The sequence below is a fragment of the Lissotriton helveticus genome, chromosome 7, assembly GCF_964261635.1.
Source record: "Lissotriton helveticus chromosome 7, aLisHel1.1, whole genome shotgun sequence".
Classification (NCBI taxonomy): Eukaryota; Metazoa; Chordata; class Amphibia; order Caudata; family Salamandridae; genus Lissotriton; species Lissotriton helveticus.
In genome coordinates, this window is record NC_136068.1 from 301,931,426 (window position 1) to 301,944,195 (window position 12,770).

A 12,770-nucleotide genomic window follows, 5' to 3' on the forward strand; every position below is an offset into this window, starting at 1 on the left:
AGCAGATGTGTGAATAAAATATGTTCAAAATGTGAGTAAAATTCAAATGTAAAACCATCTGGTCCAGAGGCTTTGCCTTTGGGCAGTTTAAAAAGAGTGTTATTTAATTAGGAAATAGAAACTTCCTTATCCAAAGAAGAAAAATCCTATGTCCACTGTTGGCGTGGTGAGAGAGAATTTAAGAAGGAATCTAGGGTTTAATCAGAGGGGGGATGTTCTGGTGTGTATAGAGAGTTATAGAATTTGTAAAGCATTTAAAAATTCTGCATCCTTAAAGTTTTTGGGCCAGTGTCATGGTTTAATGTTAATAGTTTTTTAACTATTGTGATTTGACTTTCAAATAATCAGCAAGCAACCTGCATCATTATTAGTTCTACCATAAAAATGTATCATCAATCCTTAATAATGTCCCTGATGCCTCTTCCCTGGATTTATTTCTTATTGAAGTGTAACTTGGCCTGAATGAGGCGCTTCAGTATAGTGCTATCCTTAGGTGTATAATATTTGTTTTCGAATTGTTTGATAAAAGTGAGAAAAAAGTTAGGAGTTTTGAAGAGCTGCTTTCTTTTTGAGCACCACATTGTCAATAATGAATCCACTAACTGTAGCTTTAAAAGCATACCAAATACCATGAAAAGGAATATCTGAAGTAATATTAGAGGCAAAGAAGTCCTTAAGGAAGAGTTCGAACTTTTCCACAAAGACCTTATATTTCAATAAACTATTATTAAAATGACATATACTAGACCTGGAAGATTGCGGTAACAATTCTAGATTGATTATAACTGATGCTGATCAGAAATTAGTATAGAAACAATTTCAGCGTTGGCTAATGTGGATAGTAATTGAAGTGTAAAATAAAGGTATCTATTCTAGATTGGGATTGGTAGGCAGGAGAGAATATTTAGGTTATAAACCCTCCAAGCATCCACCAACCCACTGGAATGAATGGATTGTTTGAATGTTTTTTTCATTTTGTTTGGGACACATTTACCTAGAGATTTCCTATCAATAAAGGGATCCATAAATTGATTGCAGCCCCCACCAACTATAAAATTTATTTTGGACCACAACTCTATTCTTGTTGGCATTCATTCCCAAAACTGAAAATCCACGCCAGTTGGGTTGTAAATGTTAAGAATGGAGATTGGAGTGTGGTTGTAGTGCGATGGAGGAGAAGCCATCTCCCCTCTTTCAACTGCTTTTCAGCAGTTAAAAAAACTCTAATGACAAATAAAAACCAGTCATTCAGATGGACCCCGGTAAATTCTGTTACTGAGCTCATCATAATTGTTGGGACATTTTAATCGAGCATATGGAGAAATCTATCTGGCAAAACAAACAAAAACTGTTGAGGTTTCACTGAAAGTGTTGTTTGTATAGAAACAAAATGTATGGCATGAGCTTTTGGAAAGCCATTACAATTCCTAATGCCACATTGCTGCAAAAGATGTGTGTGTGTTCCTAGAGAGGAACATTTTGAATTGCTTAGTTTAATAGCGTGAAATCAGTGATCACCCCTCTAGATTTTATAAAATTCCTAAACTGAGAGTAACTACTTTTGAACAACTTTAAGAACACTTGCTTACCAACCAAGCTGAAGAACTGTCTTACATTTCCGTGTTCCTTGTATATTGAAATATATTTGCGGGCCTGGCTGTGTAATCTGCTGATGCTGACCGCAGAAATAGTGGGGACACAATCATAGAGTGAGATGATTTAGGCATTATGTTGATCTATTTATGCCTTGCTTTGCGACAAAGCACCTACAAGCCGTCAGAAGCAACACCTCACAGCTGTGACACCCAACAATTCTAAGCTACAATGGAACTTATCAGTTACCACATAGCTTGAGGGAATACCATGAGAATGATCTTGTGAAAGCCTACATAAATGGCTGCAAAGTGCTGTGCCCGGAACACAATAGTTGCTGGACTTTGGCAGTGTGTGCGCTCACTCTAGAACAAATATTACATGAGTATTTGGTGACAGAATCTATAAAAATTCCTTGTGTCTACCACAAATCCACAAATACCCTATTTATGCGAATAAATAGCCATAGAAATGTAAATGCTTGATTCTAGCTTTGCAAAGTTGGACTCAAAGATTTAGACTGAGTATGAGAACCCTGCATTTTGTTTGGGTCACAAGCAGTACCTGACCCCAATGAGGGAATTTTCAGCTTCAAAAAAGACATTCACCACCAATGTCTCCTCCTTTCAGGTTGGGAATAATCCTCAAATGTTGCCTATCTCCTACACCGGCTGTTAACTTTACTTAGATCGCATCTGCTAATTTGAGACATAAGCAGTGGGAAATATTGATTCCACCTGTAATCTGCCAGCTTTCTCTGAAACCAAAGCTATGTTTTTGACATCTTTGCAAATTCCTTGGAAATGTGCAGTATTACCGGGATAGTTGCAGGTAATACCATTGCATCTTTGGTAGTATTATAGATATGCTCCTAATGGTGCATAGAGGAAAACATCTGGTAACTTGACTACTGGATACGTATTCCAGTCCACACAATTGCTAGCATAATCATAATTGGGCCTTAATCAATCCTTAATGTGACTTTGATTATAATTAAGGATACCAGTTGTCCAATTGTACTAATTTTCACTCACAAATACAAACAGAAAACAGTGTGTTTCAAAGTCAACAAGTGGAAAAAATGTCAAGAAACCAAAACTACCAAGCACTGTTGCTGTTCCTCAACAATACCGCCATGTTCATAAGGACTTTGGTCGATTCTTTTACCATCTCCTTCCCTCAGTCTCAGTCTCCAGCTTTACCCAGGCTGCTCGTCCACTCTACTGAGGTATTCACATAATCATAACACTTGGTGAAGGCTAATGTAAAAAATACTTTGATGTGCTGCTTGAATGTCATGTCAAGATGGCAAGGGAGTGAGGGTTATCACCCATTAAAGATCTGCCTCATCACCCTAGAATTTAGATAATCATGTCCTCCACATCTCAGCCATCTCTATTAGCTTCCCTTAGATCACTGACAAATAACTGAGCTGTCCTCCTCCACCGGCTTCTTGGAATTGAACTGGTACTTACCAGAAAATTGGTAGCCTAATTTTTCTCCAACATTATTATAGTGCCTTAAATATAATTTACAAACATATCTTCCCATTGGAATTAATAATAGAAAATCCATACCCATTAATGTTATTGCAACCAGCTATTGAGGTAAATAGCGCTCTACTAAATCCACAAGTAAAATAAAAGAATGTTCTTGTTTCGCAAAATCTTGGTCACGGCATGTTCTTCGGCCTCAGTGTGTGGGCTTCTACGCAGCAGCAGCCCGTGAACCGCCCACTTCTGCTTTTGCGGTACAGTGTGGTAGCGCAAAGTGCTAATTACCAAAAATGTTCTGTTGGATTGCTGGAATGAAAGTTGCTCTGGCATGAGTGCGATTTCCGAATGCGTAAATGGAGAGCTGACACCGAGGCTGAGCTTTGTTTGCGTCCCAGGGTGTTATTCACATATTGATTCTGACTGCAAATGAAATCTAATGTGTAAATAGAGCACGTAATAAGCCCATTCAGCCACAATAACAGGAAGGGGCGCTCCCCGCGAGACTAAGCTCCTGGCAAAACGTTTATTGTCTTGACGCGCTGCTCACAGTTACATATTATAGTACAAGAATAGCTTGCTTTATTTCAGTGCGTGGTAGTGACACAGTCTTCCAGCTGTGTAGGATTAAAAACAACTAGAGTTACAATTACCTGTCTGACTGGGATTCATTGTATCAATCACGAGAGTAGGATGGGCTAAGATTGAAGCTTTTGGACTGCAGGTTGCGCATAGATTTCCAGTCGATGCATTAACCCCCAGAGCTGGCGTACACTTCCGATCATGGATGCTAAGCATTGCCAGGGGTACAGCTGCTACTCCATTCTTTCCTTTAGGTACCCCTGTGTCAATGCTTAATTTGTGCAGGTGTTTACAACCGGTGGGCACCAGCACTCACTTTTGGGGACCAGAACTTATTTTTCAATATAGGACTTTGATCAGGAAAAAAAGAGAGAAAGACAGGAAAGGGTGAAAGGAGAAAGAGCAAGATAAGAAAATAGTGACAAAGAGAGAATGAAGGCATGAAAAATAAAAGATAAAGAAACAAGAAGTGAAGATTGGTGCAAGAAGGGGGCATGAAGTGTGATCAAAACTGGGTATCCCTAGTATTTTGAAAATCGTGGCACCCAGAAACACTGGTGGTGGGTTCAGAAGAACCTTTGGCCCCTGCACTTATATATACATTCTTTTGCCATTGAGTAGTGCCAGTGGAGGCCTCTTAACAAATATTCTGGGCTTCTGCGCTGATATTTCTTTATTTTTCTTTTTTACACATACCAAGCACTGCTGTCACTATCTGCCCACCCCTGTCTTCAGGAACAGAAAGTAAACTGGGATCTAGGAGCAATGTTAATGTTTTTGCTTACCACTTCTTGGTTGTGCTTCCCTTAGCCCCTCCTCAACAAACGGGATGCAGCTGAGTGGCTGATTGAGGGTCAAGAGGTCAAACCATTTAAATCATCAGAAGTCAAAGAGCATTTGAAGTTACTTCCGCTGCGCCTGGCAGTTTGGTGAATAGACTGTTTTTTTTCCCAAAGCGATACTATTTGCCAATTACATTTTACCTTCTGGTATGCTGGCTAATTACTTGCTAGTCACAGCCGAGCTCATTGCAATAGTCAATTTAGATGGAAACATGCTTTAATTATCTTCCATTTGTCTAGGCGCAGGCACAGATATCATCTTGCACAGTGGAATGAAAGCGAGCACGATGAGAGATGGGACATGAATACTTATTTACTTTATTTAGTCCAATAAGTAACAGTGTGATGGAGGGGGCTGGGCCTATTGTTCATGCAGGCTGTGTGATGTAGGGATCTCAGAGGCAGGCGGGACACGGGCAGTTATCGGTTCCACTTATGGGCTGAATACAAGTCAGGCGAAATTATATCCCTAAGGGGAGCTAGGGCTAAAGCTGATCCCGAGAGGCATGGCGTTCCTGCACCTGGACTTTCCAAGTGTGGGAAAACAGGTCCCTCTTTTAGAGGGTGGCAATACACCTAGTACAATGGCATGCAAGACTGGGTCAGAAGCCGCGAGCAGAGACGCAGTTGGCCCACACCAAGGCCAGAGTGGGAGCATGGAAAGCTCCACTCAGTCAGTGCTTTTCTCTCCCCTGGCACTCTCAGGATCCCCGGATCGCCCACCCCACCAACCACATTGTCACCCTCCCCCCGGAATTGGCGCAAGCATGTGAAAGCGGACCTGGTAGTCCCAAGTCAACACAGTTACTTCCCATTCCAAGGACTCAGACTCATGATATCACCATACAGGGGTGCAATTACCAGTCGGAATGATTCTTCTCACTAAAAATGGCACCCATGCACCACGCAACTCATAACTGAGTGGTTCCAGTGAAGCAGCAGAGAGGAAAGAGATTTCTTTTCAAGCATTTGCACACAGAGGCGGCCAATTAGTTATTCCCCTTATTGATCAACGAAGGTCTTTTGACAACATTAGAGAGCGGCACTTGCACAATGTCCTTTATGTTGCGTAGTGGGACAAGAAGGAGAGAAGCGAACGGGTGTCTTAGTGTCCAGTACAGTGGTGCGGTAAGACTGGAAGGATATAAGGCCTTCTGCAGTGGTACAGTGACATATAAAGGACAGCCAATGCTAGATATGCTCAATATTGTGGTCTGTCATCCAGTGGCAATATCTTATGTTATGCACTTTCCTGTAGCCATTACTGCTGTTCTTTCTGAATCTGGGGACCCTCCATGGTTCTGGGTACTCACTGGCCGGAGTTGGAAACGTCTGTTGAAACTGTGTTTGGTTGTTGGTGTTATTTTGATATGAGCCATATTGGAGAGAAGCCGGTTGGGTAAGAAAGGACTAGTGTGGGGTTTAGGAAGAGAGTGTACTACACACTGACCCTCCACATCCTGATAGGAATCTGTGTAGAGCATTATCTGCATGAATGTGAGTGCCGAGGAAATGAACCTTTTTGCTGGGACGTACGATTGTCGATTCCTTTTCTTTAGATGACTGTTTCATGGCAAGGCATGTTTGCCATTTAGGTCACAGTGAAACTATTCCATATGCATCCTGCTGGTGAAAGATTGTTCATTTCTTCTGGATGGTGGAGAAGTGGATCGATGAGAGGATCAGACGTCTTGTTTTTACCCTCCCTAGAAATGTCCTTTGTGTGTTGCAATGATGACTTCACTGGCAGGCAGAAATGGCAAAAGACTTCCTTGTTTTTGCAGGGATACAGCGACATGTCAATGAAAGAAATGCCTGGGGATGTTGTTCACTCCACGCTGCGCGAGAGTTAAATCAGACGGAAATAGCAGGATGTTCTATATTCTGTATATTGGCTGTTATATTTCACATCAAAAAGGATGCAGTTCACTGGATAAGAATTTTGATATTTGTTATTTGTTTTGTGACATAAAGAACATATATTTCCTCTGAATGTATAAGAAATCCTTGAAAGTCAACAAGCGATGAATAAAAGAGAACTCTCTTTGATGGACTCATGAACTGAAAAATGCTCGATATCTTACAGTGTTCGATGAATTTCATATAGATCGGATTTGGTTAAAAGACATCTTAATTATAATCAGATTGATCACAACTACAGAGCTTATGCACTAGCTCAATGAGATGATTAATCAATTTTGTACCATCCCTGAGAAATTTTCTAACATTTGGGTTGCCAACTCTAATTGTGGGAAAACGAATTACCATGAGAAATGGAACCCACCAGGGTAGCTGGATATAAAAGATAGAACTAACACTTCAACACACAAACAGCTTTGAAGAGAACTTGCTATGACATGTAAAATAAAGAAATAATGTTCACCAATACATTTGGTGAAAACACATCAAACTGCATGGTTAGGATGGCTATTCTGTTCAAGCCCTTCCGAAGTATCAATCATTTTCCCAGACCTCTCTTTTACTCTGGAGTTAGAAATGTTCTCAAATATTCTTTTCTATGTCTACATTGTTAGTTCCACCTATGCCACAACATATAATGTGTATTTGTAAAGTGCATGTTCACTGCGAGGGATATCTTGGTGCTGAATAATAGAGGGTTATTGTTACCTAACTGAACAGAACTCATTTTATTGACTTCAGAGTGATAAAGGGCTGAGTGGACCTGCTGAGATTTGAACCGATGACAATGAGGTTGAATGCAGGCCTGTACAGTGGACAAATTGGTCCACTAACACACCAGACCCATCAAATGCCTATTATCTCACAGTGTATTTTCATTCATAATGTAAAGCATTTTATCTTGGAAAACTTAAAAAGAACTTACATTTAAAACCTTAAGAAATTTCTCTGGTTGCTGATTCTTCCAATCACAGAGAACAAGTTTGTCAAGTGGTCTGCACGATGTCTGAAGACATCAACAATATTTTGGGAACAAAATTGTAATGGCATGAAAGATACCCACAAAACAACAAACTGAATACGAAGTCAATTTGATAAAAGCATAACAGCACACATAGCAAAGCAACGATACACTAACACTAACGGAGGGGTTGGGTGCCAAGCACTGCTCGCAGGTGTTTGATCTTGTATATAACCGAAAATCACTGAACATCACTGAAAAAAAGGTTAAAGTGAATTATTGAAAGCTTTGGTTGAAATACCTTAACATATGATTTAACAAAAACCTCAGATATTCACTTGAAAGCACAGTTTACATACAATTATGGTTACAAATTAAAATTGGAAAACCACTGAAATTTGCAAGTTATCATCAGTTTTAAACTCCATTACTAGCACAAAAGCTATACAAACTGCCAATCGCATACAGCAACAGATGTATTGTTGCAGACATTCCTTCAAAAGATAGGTTTGCTGACGACCTGTAGATAGTTTGCGTAGTTTGGGTAGTTATATTGTTTTATTCTTTTGAACCCTACCTCAAAAGATTTTAAAAAAACTAAGGGGCATATTATCAAGAACGGGCGTTACATTATCGCCGCTTTTATCGGCAGGAAACTGCCGATAAAGCAGCGATAATGTGCTTGATAATATGCTCTATGAATTCCAATCTAAGCCCATGTTAGATGTGAAGACATCTAACATGGGCTTCGATTGAAAGTCATAGAGCATATTATCAAGCACATTATCGCCGCTTTATCTGCAGTTTCCTGCCGATAAAAGCGGCGATAATGTAACGCCCGTTCTTGATAATATGCCCCTCATTTCTTAAAAAATATAGAATGACTGGATACTAGACCAAGCAAAACTACTTCCTGGAGAGCAGTTCAACTTTCATTTCAAAGTTTGGTGTGATTCGGTTTAATTTTGTTTTTTAGTTTATACCAGACACAAAAGATTCCTAGAAGAGCTACAATAGGAACCCCCACGTTTTTAACTGCTTACCCCTCCCTTAACAGGACTGCACACAACCTGCCATGCAGAACCTATATCAGATTAACCTTTTTTGGAAAGTTGATGCAGATTCATCAAAGGATGCTAAAGCTGTTAAGAAAACAAAAGTACATTTTCAATAGAAAATTTGAGCTACATATACACACACACACAGGCACACACATACATGGGAGAAAGGTAATTGTGACTAGTGAGGCCAGACAGGGCTGCCATTTGTTTATTGATAGAGATATAAAGTGATATATACCGACCGAAGGTCTACTGTGTGTGCTATTAAAATGCAGTGGCACCTTTATAAACATATGTCATATATAACTTTGTTTGGACTTTATTCTGTGAAGTTATAAAGAAAGATGTGGTATACAAATATGTGGTGGCTTTGCTATTCTTTGCAGTGATGTAATACATAGAAAGGATAGATATGGCTCTGAGAGCTTATTAGGTCTGTGTTCGCCAAGACCATTACTAAAATGATATGTATAATATAAAAACTTAAACAGACTTGCAGCCACCTCTCTTTATTCATTAGGCTGTTATTCTTACATTTACATTTTACTTTCGTCGACTACAGCATACAGTATGGGGGAATGGGTCAGCCTCCTTAAGCCACTGGTTAACTTCACTTTGAGTGACTACATTGAGCAGTCTCACAATGACTACATCCACACACAGGGTAGCCCCCTTCAGAGCCAGTGCTTTTGTTTTTACTTTATATTTATTACTTTAGTGTTGCCTTTAGACCCTGAGGTGAAAGCAGGGTGGTTTATACCAGATTTGAGCACAGGCCATATTCTATCCTTTACAAGTTCCGGTCTCCTGACAATACTGTACTAAATTCCTCTTCAAGTGCCCTTTCTTTACCTGCTGCATTTCACAGCATAACAGATTGCGTCCATTTTAAATAGCTCTACATTGTTATTGTCGTTTTACTATGCATGCAGTACACCAACCGAAAGCTTCAATATGTGAATTCATTACGGGACAATTCTTCAAAACACATTTATTTTGGACCTAATTTCACAAAAATGTTCTTTAATAAACTTTGGAGAGTGTGTGATATACAAATCACTAAGGACGCGCTCATTTAACGTGAAACCAGGGGGTTTCTTCACTCATTTAATTGTAGCTTAATGATCTTGCTTCAATAAAGTTAATCATATGTATCTTGAGAATATCATATGTTTTATTTTAGTTCATTTTCAAATATTTTCATTATCCACAATGTTTTTTTCTATATGTGAATTCATTACGGGACAATTCTTCAAAACACATTTATTTTGGACTTAATTTCACAAAAATGTTCTTTAATAAACTTTGCCCAGGAAGAAAACCAGCCTTCATTGTGTTTACATTGCAGCACTTATTACTGTATTCCAGTCTTTTCTTCCTTCCTTTTTTCTTTCTTTCCTTCATATTTTTTTTCTTTCTGCCTTTCTTGCTTTCTTTCCTTGTTTCCATCTTTCTCTCTTTCTCTGTCTTTTTCTTCCTTCTCCTCTTTCTTTTTCTTTTTTTCTTTCTTTCTTTCTTTCTTTCTTTCTTTCTTTCTTTCGTTCTCTTTCTTTCTTTCTTTCTTTCTTTCTTTCTTTCTTTCTTTCTTTCCCTGTTCTTTCTTTTTCTTCTCTCTTTACTTCTTATGTGCCTTCTATCTATCTTTCTGCCTTCTTTCTTCCCTTTTCCTTCCTTTTTCTTCGTTCTTTCTGTATTTACCCTTCTTTTAATTTTTCCCTTTTCTTTCTTTTTTCTTCTTTCTCTTTTCTTCTTTTTTTGCATCTTTCTTTCCTTCTTTCTTTCTTTTTTCTTTCTTTTCCTCCTTTGTTTATTCTTGCCTTCTTTTTTGCTTTCTTTGATTCTTTCTTTCTTTCTTTCTTGCTTTCTTTCTCACCTTCATTCTTTCGTTACTTATTTCCTTCTTTTATTTCTTTCTTCCTTCTTTCCCCCTTTCTTTCCTTCTTTCAGTCTTTCTTGTTTTCTTTCCTTACTTCTTGCTTTCTTCCCCTTTTCCTCCTTTCCTTTTCTTTCCTTCGTTTCTTTTTTCTCTTTTTTTTCTTCTTTCTTTCTTTTTTGATTGACACATGCACAGGAGCTTCACAAACAATAATGTTTAGCAAAAACCATGAAAAAAACAAAATAAGAATTGCTAAAAATCTAGACCTGTTGGCTTTGCAAGTGGTTGTTGTTCAATGAAGTCAATCAATGAGAGTGAATGGATATGGAAGTCTGGGCATTACCGTTCTACAATCTGTGGTGAGTGGAGTTGCAATGGCAGAACCCACACAACGTTTCAAAATTGTTTTTTAAACTGCAGCAGCTTGGAAGAACTGACTGCAAAGCTGTCAACATTTTAATAAAAGATTGTGGTTAATAGTGTGCCCTAAATGGCAGCAGAATTTCCTACTGGCATGTGGGGCCAGGGCAAATTCGACTTACTATTTTTGGTAATGCAGCACTTACTCTCCTTGCCCACTACAAAAAGTTTAGGGCAGTTTGAAAGGGACAACTGCATATTTCAAATGGAGAAGTACAGATATGTCAATTTGACCAAACAACAGTACTGAAATATTAATTCAAGATGTTGCATGAAGGTGTGACTTTCATTATAAGACATATTTTAACATCTGTACTTGGATCCACATGGTGGAGCTGTGTATGCTTTTGCCGCCCCATTTCCGCCACTGATAATTGTGTCTTGCTTGATAATGCTTTTAATGGAAAACAATTAAGGACTCGTTTCACTAGCTCACGTTTGGAGTACGTAAAGTATTACTACAGTACTACTTCTCTGATATGGCATAGTGTATTTGAACAAAGCTGTGGCTGAAGACCTCTGCATACGTAGGTATGCCTTTTTGTCATAAATTTCAGATGGACAAAGGGAATTGGAGGCAAAATATGGAATATTACTACTAAAAAGTGGGAGGAATTATAGAAATGGACGTAGGATTTTTGGAAGGGACATGCAAATATGAATTTTCAATTAAACAAATATAAAAAAAGGATCAACTTATGAATAACTCTGCTTTTTATAAAAATGTGTTGTTTGTCATCACTGAAGACTCTGCTCATTTTCCAAAAGTGCCGCATTGACCTCTCAGCTGCAAAATCGGGTGCGAAATCTACTATTGTCACTAACAAGATGACCATCGGTAGAAAAGGCTCCAGTGTCATATGACAACATCTTTCAGCCTGTCTCAGATTGTATTTTGATCGGAAGGCATTTTGAGGCATATTATCAAGGGCAGTATCGCCGCTTTAGCTGCACTTTTTCCAGCTAAAGCGGCGATATTCTTATCGCCCTATCAACAAGGCGGCGCTAACATGCATCAGCGCATGTTAGCAGCCGATTTTCTAACGCTACGCATCTTAGCGATATACATCGCTAATGAGATACAATTACTTCATTGAAAAACGTCGCAAACACACTTTCGCTGTATTATCAACGCTGCCCTGGACCCATGTAGCGATGAGAAAAGGCGCGCTAAGCCCCCATTAACGCATGATCCTAACGCCTGAATAAAACCTGACTTACCATTATTGTCTATGGGAGGTGGATTGTATGGTTAAGTGCACACTCCCCTTTTACCAAGCTTTTCATTAGCACTGTGACATCATCGCTGGATTTCACACGCTAATGAGGATTATCGCAGTCTATCGCTGGATTGTACTTGGCCTGTTAGCAAAGCGTTGCTAATACGCCGCTAACCCGGCGATGTAATTCAGCGAAAGAGGGCGATAATGTAACACGCGCTAAGCGTGTTTTGCAATATTTATCGTAGTTTGTTAAAATGCCCCCCAGTATTTTGAGACATCTAGGCCCATAATTATGACACATGTAACTGAAAGAGTTACACATGACATGGGGCGACGCACAGAATTATCAGTATGGTCTTTCTTGGTTAAGGAAAACCTAAATATTCATAAAATCAAATCACAACACAAAATGTATGTTTTTAACATGATAATATCTAGACAGCAGCAAAAAAATCCTGACAACTAATTGTACAATAAATGACTACAGACAATGATGTGAAGAACAGGACAGCTGCCCACTGGCCTCAGCTCATATTTTAGACAAACAGTTGTGGATTTTATCCGAGAACAACTTACATTCTATGGTTCTTGAATCCGTGTGTACAAGGTTCAAAGTTCCAGAATACAATGTGCTCATGCCTACAAAAGCCTGCACTGGATGAGGATGTTACTTAAGAATGGTTCTGTATTTCTGCATTTCTAGGTTATACCAAACCTGGGGGGCATATTATCAAGGAACGGCGTTAAAATTATCGCCGCTTTAGTGGCAGGAAACTGCCGCTAAAGCGACGATAATGGT